The sequence below is a fragment of the Pinus tabuliformis genome, chromosome Q (genome assembly GCF_031772625.1).
Source record: "Pinus tabuliformis cultivar Carrire ecotype Pingquan chromosome Q, CPIR1, whole genome shotgun sequence".
In the NCBI taxonomy this organism is placed as follows: domain Eukaryota; kingdom Viridiplantae; phylum Streptophyta; class Pinopsida; order Pinales; family Pinaceae; genus Pinus; species Pinus tabuliformis.
The window spans coordinates 378,395,120-378,403,443 of record NC_142296.1 but is presented as its reverse complement, the minus strand read 5'-3'; positions in this window follow the sequence as shown (position 1 = coordinate 378,403,443).

Here is an 8,324-nt window from a genome sequence, read left to right as displayed (position 1 = left end):
GCTTAGTCATTCAATCATTGTGTGTCACTTATGCGATGTTGCGATATGCGACGTCGCATATTGGCCGTCGGCGATTCCTTAATTTTTCATTTAAGAGAGCTTCACAATATATGCGATGCGATGAATTTCGCGTCGCTTCTTTGCAGCTTATTATGCACATAGGAAAACGTCCCACTCTCTTCTTACGATGCGATACAGCTTTAGGGATTTAAAATACAAAAATTTTGATAAAATGTTTTTTGGATTTTTTGTTAAGGGTCCCCATTTGCTTGGTGTTATTGCTAATACCAAACAAAGAGGGGGGTTGTTGGTGACCACAACAATACCCCATTCAGGTACGCTTAAGATTGTATCAGAGTGGTTTGGTACCTATTGACGGTGTTGGAAATCTTTCAACCAAGGGGTCTCCCAGATGTGAAGTCCCAATTAGATCTCACACCATTTGGAATAGGAGCCCCCTCCAGAGTTTTGACCCGGTTACCATGTATTCTTACAGATTTTCCTTTGCTCTAAATGTCAGTAAGAGAGAGGAACACATGGTGCCTTCAAAAATAAAGAAGGTGTGCTTGGTGAGTGTTTGGTTGTAGGTGTATCAAAGTTCTTCTTCTGTGGAGGAAAAGAGAAAAGTGATCCTCTAAGAGAGAGGTAATAGTACCACCCAAGTAGAGGCACATGTGAATAAGAAGGATCCATCTGACATCCAGCGAAATAGTCCACAAAATATGTGATGGTCATTACAACCAATGAATGAGAAAGGTTTATCTGGAATTCTGCAGAATAGTCGACAAGGATGGGACAACAATAACAACCATTACAACACATTCTTAATAATATAAGTACTAAAATAACCAAAATATTTCAACTATTTTAGCACAGATGAAAGAAAACATGGAATACAAACATTTGTAGAATAGTCTTACAAATATTCATAATCCATGCATGAAGAATGTGTCCAACATGAAGACTTATGTTACTAAGTAAAATTCCCAAGACAAATGTACACAATGAACATCACTAGCTTCAATAGTGGAGCGTTGGAGGCACTCCTTGCTCCTCAAAATAACTAGTTTGTCTCTCTAATGCCTTGTGGGAGAAGCCAAGGTGAAAATTCCTTTGCTCATACAATGAGGGTGTATATATAATGAAGAGGTTATGGTTTACCTTCCTTGTGAATCTTTGACTACCCTCATGACTGTTTGAATTCCTATGACTTTTTGACTTTACATGACTCTTCATATTCAGAATGTGACCTTTGGAATTCCACTTTACAATACATTTTGAATAGGTAATTACATAATCCACAATAATGATGTGGCATATGATGACTTGTGATAGGACATGACATGGCACTAATGACATGGACCACATGATGATGTGATATTGCCAAGTTGTCCTTTTTGTTGCTCCTTTCTTTATGTCTTCATAAAAAGATGGCACATGTTATTCTTCTTCCTCCTCCTTATGACTTGAAGATGAGGAGTCTTCGATGTGATCTTGATCTTAATCTTCTATTATAGTTCAGTTTTCCTTCGTCTTCTTGCATGATGGTCATCTTATCTCTTCAGCTCCATATGTGTCATCTAGCGCGTCCTCCTTCTCCATCTCCCTCTTCATCATCTTTTCATAGCATGATAGAGTCCCTTCATCTAAAATCCACTCATGAGAAGAAAACATCATTATGAGAAAAACCCTAGTATAAAATGGTGCATATTGATCCACTGACTGAGCCAGAACTGAGTTCCAGGTTGGGAAAGAGGCTCAGTAACTGCACAATTCTGCATCTCAGGGAGTCAGGGGTGAAGCTTGAGCTTTGAGATTGTGCAATGCATAGTTCAGGCTAGACTGAGGAAGAATATTGCACAGTTTGGGAGCTCAATGAGCTAGGCTGAGGGGTTGGCCATTGTTTCAGTCAGTTGCACAGTTCTGGGAGGAAAATAAGATTTGGTGATTGCGCACTTGCGGAGCTCATGAGATCAAGGATTGGACTTGAGGTATGAGACTGCACAATGCATAGTCCAGGCCTAGCTAGAGGGAATGATTGCACAATTTTGGAGGTCAAATCTTGGGCTTGAGCACTAAAAATGTGAAATGTACAGTATTAGAAGGATAGGAGGGGAAGTTTATATTACCATGGATTCCCTTTCATTCCTTTATTAGGTTAAACAAAACATAAGACCAATGATCATACAATTTTTGGAATCAGGATAAGGTATTGAAGTTCGTGAGCTTTAGATTTTCAAAGTATATATTTTCATCTCTGGTGTTTCTCTGCTACCAACAAGCTTAGAAAGTACCCCAACAGAGTCACTTCAGGAACACAAACATTGCTCTGCTTCTAGGGAGCTTAGACAATACCCCAGCAGATTTTCTTGTTTCACCTCTCTGCAGAGGAAGCCTTTCTCTTCTTTCACATTTAGTTATTTATTCATATAGGATTGTGCATCGACACTTATTTATTTCATGGGCGAAGAGGGATCTTGACTTATTGAGAGCATGAGAGGTTTTCCCTTTAGAGAAGCATATATAAGACCTATGATATTGGTTTTCTTGTATATATTTTCCCCTTGTCCTTCTCTACTTGATTGGATAATCCTGAAAACATCGAAACATAAAGACTCGAGACTTGTAGGCATGATGTTTTCAAAATAAACATGGATATCATGGTTCAACACAAGGTTTTCTTAATGCAAGGATCATATTTTCCATTGGGACATCATTGACCAAAAGATGTAATCAAGACAAGGAAGAAAGACATAGAGTTAACCAAATGTTGTAGTGTTACAAAGTCCTTTTCTATTTTGCCACATTCCCTTTGATCAAACAGAGTATCTCCATGCACAGTCTCACAAAACGAAAGGAAATACAACACATAACAAGGAAACAAAACCAGAAGACAAGATAGAAAATGGATAAAGCAAAACATGATGTGAAACCAAAACCATAAACACAAGACAAACTACATGAAACGAATATAGGATGGACATGTAGGTAAAATAAAATGCAACTAGACCTACTCCTAACCTAACCAACTAGAAGGTCGGGGTCATGTATAATGGAATTTCCAATTTAGGCACCATAATTGTTCCTAACCTACAATCACAAAGATGTGATCGATTAAAAAAAATATAAAACAATGTGCAATATAAATAAATAAAGGCGAAGATAGGCCATAGCCACTGCTTCTAACATGTTTGTATTCTTACCTTTTTTATGAGAACCATCATTCAACAAACCTCTCAAGATTTCCATGAATGTGTATCCATATGCTCCAAACTCCTTACAATCATGAGGAAATATCGTAACTTGTTAATTGTAATGAAGCTTTCCAGGTAAGATTGTTCCAACGATTCAATGATTGGATCGTAAAATTCATGATAATCCTCTTGAAAACCATGAGCTTTTTGAAAAGATGAATTTTCAATTAGAGGCATGGGATTATGATGGGACACTTATGAGGGAAAATAGACTTGATCATATTCAACACTCATGTCAAGACAATGAGGAATTGACATAACCGTCAACGAAGGTTGAAGTGCCTCAATTGCTCAAAAAATATTTGAATAGTGAAATGTTGAACCATAAAGATCAAAGGATGTAAAGAAAATGTCATTGGATGTGCTGGTGGAAAATGATAAGTTGAATGACAGTCATCAAAGAATTAATAATGATCAGATGGGTTGATTAAAGCATCAGATTGCTAGCTTGTAATTACGAAGATAAAACAACTTGAACAGTTTCGCAAATGCTCTGAACAATAGAATCATCTTCCTTTTGTGATGAACGTGATAATCTATTTATTTGTAACAAGTAACACACTACACTAGAATCGTAATCATCGAAATAAGTGGAAAGTAATTCCAGTACAAGAAACAAATGAAAATAGTCAAGATGAAGTGAACGAAAAAGAATTTGATTTACACAATAACTCATGCATTCATTCACACTAAAGAGGATTTCAAGTGAGATGAATAACAAGATTCACGATATGATATTCACAAGGAAAGCCAAGAGTTTCTCATCATGAAACAAATAGGATAGATATTATTCCTTCAACCAAAGATGGTCTTTGGAATGATCAACTTTGCTATTCCATGACTCTATGAGAGATACGCATTCCAAACCCAAGTTTGATTTGAGAGATTTGCATGAAGATGAATGAACTGAAAAATATTCTTGAATCCGATCAGAAGTAAAATATTGGAAATTTGAAAGCTTACATCTGAAATACCAAACATATTTCAGAAAAATATTTACATCGAGTCAAGCCGTGCAAGGAGAAGTATTGTGAAAGAGAAACTATATCTAGTTTAGTTCGGCGGGCTTACCAGAGTTGAGAGATCCTAACATAACCATCAATTAAAGTTGAAGTGCCTCGAATCCCTGGCAGGTCGTGGAACCTTCTAGGATTGTAAAAAATTGCATTTTGAAGATTGAACTAGATTGTGCATGGTCTAAGGATAGTTGTTACCACTGGTTTAAATAAGGCCATTTCTCACTGGATGGTAGCCATCTCTGTTACTGATTTTACCAAATTTTTCAACTTCAACAACTAGATTACTCAAGTCGAAATCTTCTCCTAATCACAAATTCGAAGATAAATGAATTGGGGAAATTTCATGACCAAGCTTATTTGAAGAGTTGTCTTCATGAAAGAGAAGAGATGATGAGGGATGGGAAGAGTACTCAATGGTTTGATTGTTTTCATTTGCATCATGGATAATCTCACCACTGTGTGCCAATTGATAGGTTAACTCATCAGATGAAGTACTTAAAGAGCAAGGAGTATCTCTGTCGCGAGTAGATTCATCACTAACGATAGAGCACAAGGGATAGTGAGATGAAGAAGAAGTTTTGATATGCACATCTTCTTTGACTGTAAATCATATTCTAGATGTAAAGTAACATCTTCATGAGAAACTAAAAGATCAAATGATGCACCTAGGCATTCGTGATTGCATACATCAACAAAGTCATCATCATTGCAATGATTTTTCCCCTAGGCTACAGATTGATTGAAATAATTGATTGCATTTGATTCCCTACCCAGATTAGTAGATTGAATATCATCCAAGAATGGAATTGCATAATCTTCACATGGAGGATTTTAGAAAAGAGAAGAAATATAGAAAGAATCTTCACCTTCCTATTCCCCTACCTATGTAATTCATTTCATTGTATCTTATCGCAATTTGAACCAACAACTTGAAAATTGAGAGAGTGTGAAAAACTAACTGGTGGAGGAGGTTGATCAGGTGGATCACAGTAAAAAGAGTCATGGCATGTAGATGATAGATAATAACATAAATCCACATCATATTCAATACTAGAGTTATGAATAGTAAAATCATCTTGCGGAATGGAGGAGTTAGTCTTCACCATGGGCTTCATAAGCCATTCTGGGGTTTCCTCCATTGAATCTGAGTCATGACAAGCAGAAGAAGAATGAGAATATGGATTAGGAATTTGATTTGAATATTTACCAACTTTCTTATCATCACACAGAGACACCCTTATTGGAACTGGAAAATGAGGAGGACAAAGAACATAAATAGAAGTACATTCCTCCTCTGAAATTAGAGGTGTCTCGTGATTCGAAAGAGTTGGGGGAGTATAAACATCAGGGGGTTTAGTTTCACCATACAAAGAGACATGAACCAAACACTGAAAATTTTGTTTAAAGAAACCCCAATCCGCATATTCTTCAGGAAATTTAGGACAAAGGTGAAGGAATTGATTAGAGAAATCCTCAAGTGATTCAATAGGCTTCATTCTTACTTGATTGATTCTTTTATAAACATCTCGGTAATCATACCTATCAAAGGCTTGATAAATATCCTTGAGGAAATGATGGAAAGAATGGATGGAGGCGGGTGGTAAGGTATGGCACCATTTATTAACACGGCATTCAAGGGTGAGGAAGAAAAGCACACAAGAAAAATATTTATCATTGATTTCGTAAGATTCACAAAATTTAAGAAAATAAAAAATGTATGTGGTTATGGATGTTCCATCCTTGGCATCAAACTTTAAATGAAATAATTGATAGAGAGGCTCATCATGGATTGAAAATATACAGATGGATAAATTATAGAAACACCTTGGGAGTAATATTTTAGGATGAGCCATTTGAGATAAGAGGTTCAAAATAGACTCAATGGGAACAACTTGTCATCTGACCCTCCTTCTAGTGCCATTGTTGAAGGTGTTGTAAATACTTCAACCAAGGGGTCTCCCTGATGTGAAGCCCCAATTAGGCCTCACACCATTTGGAATATGAGCCCCATCTGGAGTATTGGCCCAGTTGCCATGTATTCTTACATATTTTCCTTGGCTCTAACTTTCAGTAAGAGATAGGAACACATGGTGCCTTCAAAAAGAAAGAAGGTGTGCTTGATGAGTGTTCAGTTGTAGGTGTGTCAAAGTTCTTCTAATGTGGAGGAAAAGAGTAAAGTGAGTCGCTAAGATAGAGGTAATAGTACCACCCAAGTAGAGAAACAGGTGAACTAGAAGGATCCATTTGACATCCAGCAGAATAGCCCACAACATATGCGACGATCATTACAACCAATGAATGAGAAAGACATGTCTAGTATCCTATGAAATAGTCCACAAGGATGGGACAACAATAAAAACCATTACAACACATTCTCAATAACATAAGTACTAAAATAACTGAAATAGTTCAACTATTTTAGCACATATGAAAGAAGACATGAAATACAAACATCCACATAATAGTCTTACAAATATTCATAATCCATGCATGAAGAACATGTTAGCCATGAAGGCTTATGTTATTAAGTAAAAGTCCCTAGACATGTACACAATGAACATCACTAGCTCCAATATTGGAGTGTTGGAGCCACTCCTTGCTCCGCAAAAGAGGTATTTTTTCTCTCTAAGGCCTTGTGGGAGGAGCCAAGGTGAAAATTCCTTTGCTCATACAATGAGGGTGTATATATAACCAAGGGGTGATTCTTCACCTTCCTTGTGACTCTTTGACTACCCTCATGATTGTTTGACTTCCTATGACTTTTCAACTTTACATGACTCTTCATATTTTGAATGTGTCCTTTGGACTTCCACTTTACAATACATTTTGAATAGGTAATTACATAATCCACAATAATGATGTGGCATATGATGACTTGTGACAAGACATGAAATAACACTGGTGACATGGACTGCATGATGATGTGACAGTGCGAAGTTTTCCTTCTTGATGCTTCTTTCTTTGTGTCTTCTTGAAAAGATGGTACATGTTCTTCTTCTTCCTCCTCCTTATGACTTGAGGACCAGGAGTCTTCAATGTGATATTGATCTTGATCTTTTGTTATAGTTTGGTGTTCCTTCGTCTTCTTGCTTGATGATCATCTTATCTCTTCATATCCATATGTGTCTTCTAGCATGTCTTCCTTCTCCATGTCCCTCTTCATCATATTTCGAAAGCATGATGGAATACCTGCATTTTCTATCCACTGATGATAAGACAACATAAGACTGATAAACCCCTAGTCTAAGATGTTGCATATTAATCTACTAACTAAACCAGAACCAGGTGACAGGTTTGGAAAGAGGCTCAGTAACTGCACAATTTTGCAACTAAGGTAGTCAGGGGTGAAGCTTGAGTCTTGAGACTGTGCAATATGTAGTTCAGGCTGGAATAAGGAAAAATATTGTGCAGTTTCGAAGCTCAGTGGGCCAGGCTGAGAGGTTGGGCACTGTTTCAGTCAACTGCGTATTTCTGGGAAGGAAAGGATATTTTTTGATTGCGCAGTTGGGCAACTCAAGAGCTCAAGCATTGGGTTTGAGGTCTGAGACTGTGCAATGTGCAGTTCAGGCCTAGTTGGAGGGCATGATTGCGCATTTTTGGTGGCCAAGGCTTCGGCTTGAGCACTGAAAATGTGAAATGCGCAGTACTAGAAATACAGGAGGCCAGATGATTTTGTAGTTCAGGAGCTCAAGACTGAGCCTTGAGGATTGATAATGCATAATGCACAGTGCTAGCTTGGATAGAGAGAAAGATTGTGAAGTTCTGGGACTCAGGGGCTGGGCTTGAGCACTAAGGTTTTGAAATGCACAGTTTTGGGAGGCAGAGATTGTGCATTGCATAATGGCAAGCGACAAGGTCACTTCTTTAGAGCTCAAACTACACAACACACAGTTCAGGAGGGTTGGATGAGGTTAGGTTGTTGGGAATTTTCTGAAATTGGCTAAGTGTGGGACTGAAGAGACTGTTGTGAACAATGATATGACTTTACTATGATCACACACTTGAAACACTTTGATGACACAACAACATAGATCATCTGGAATACATTAAC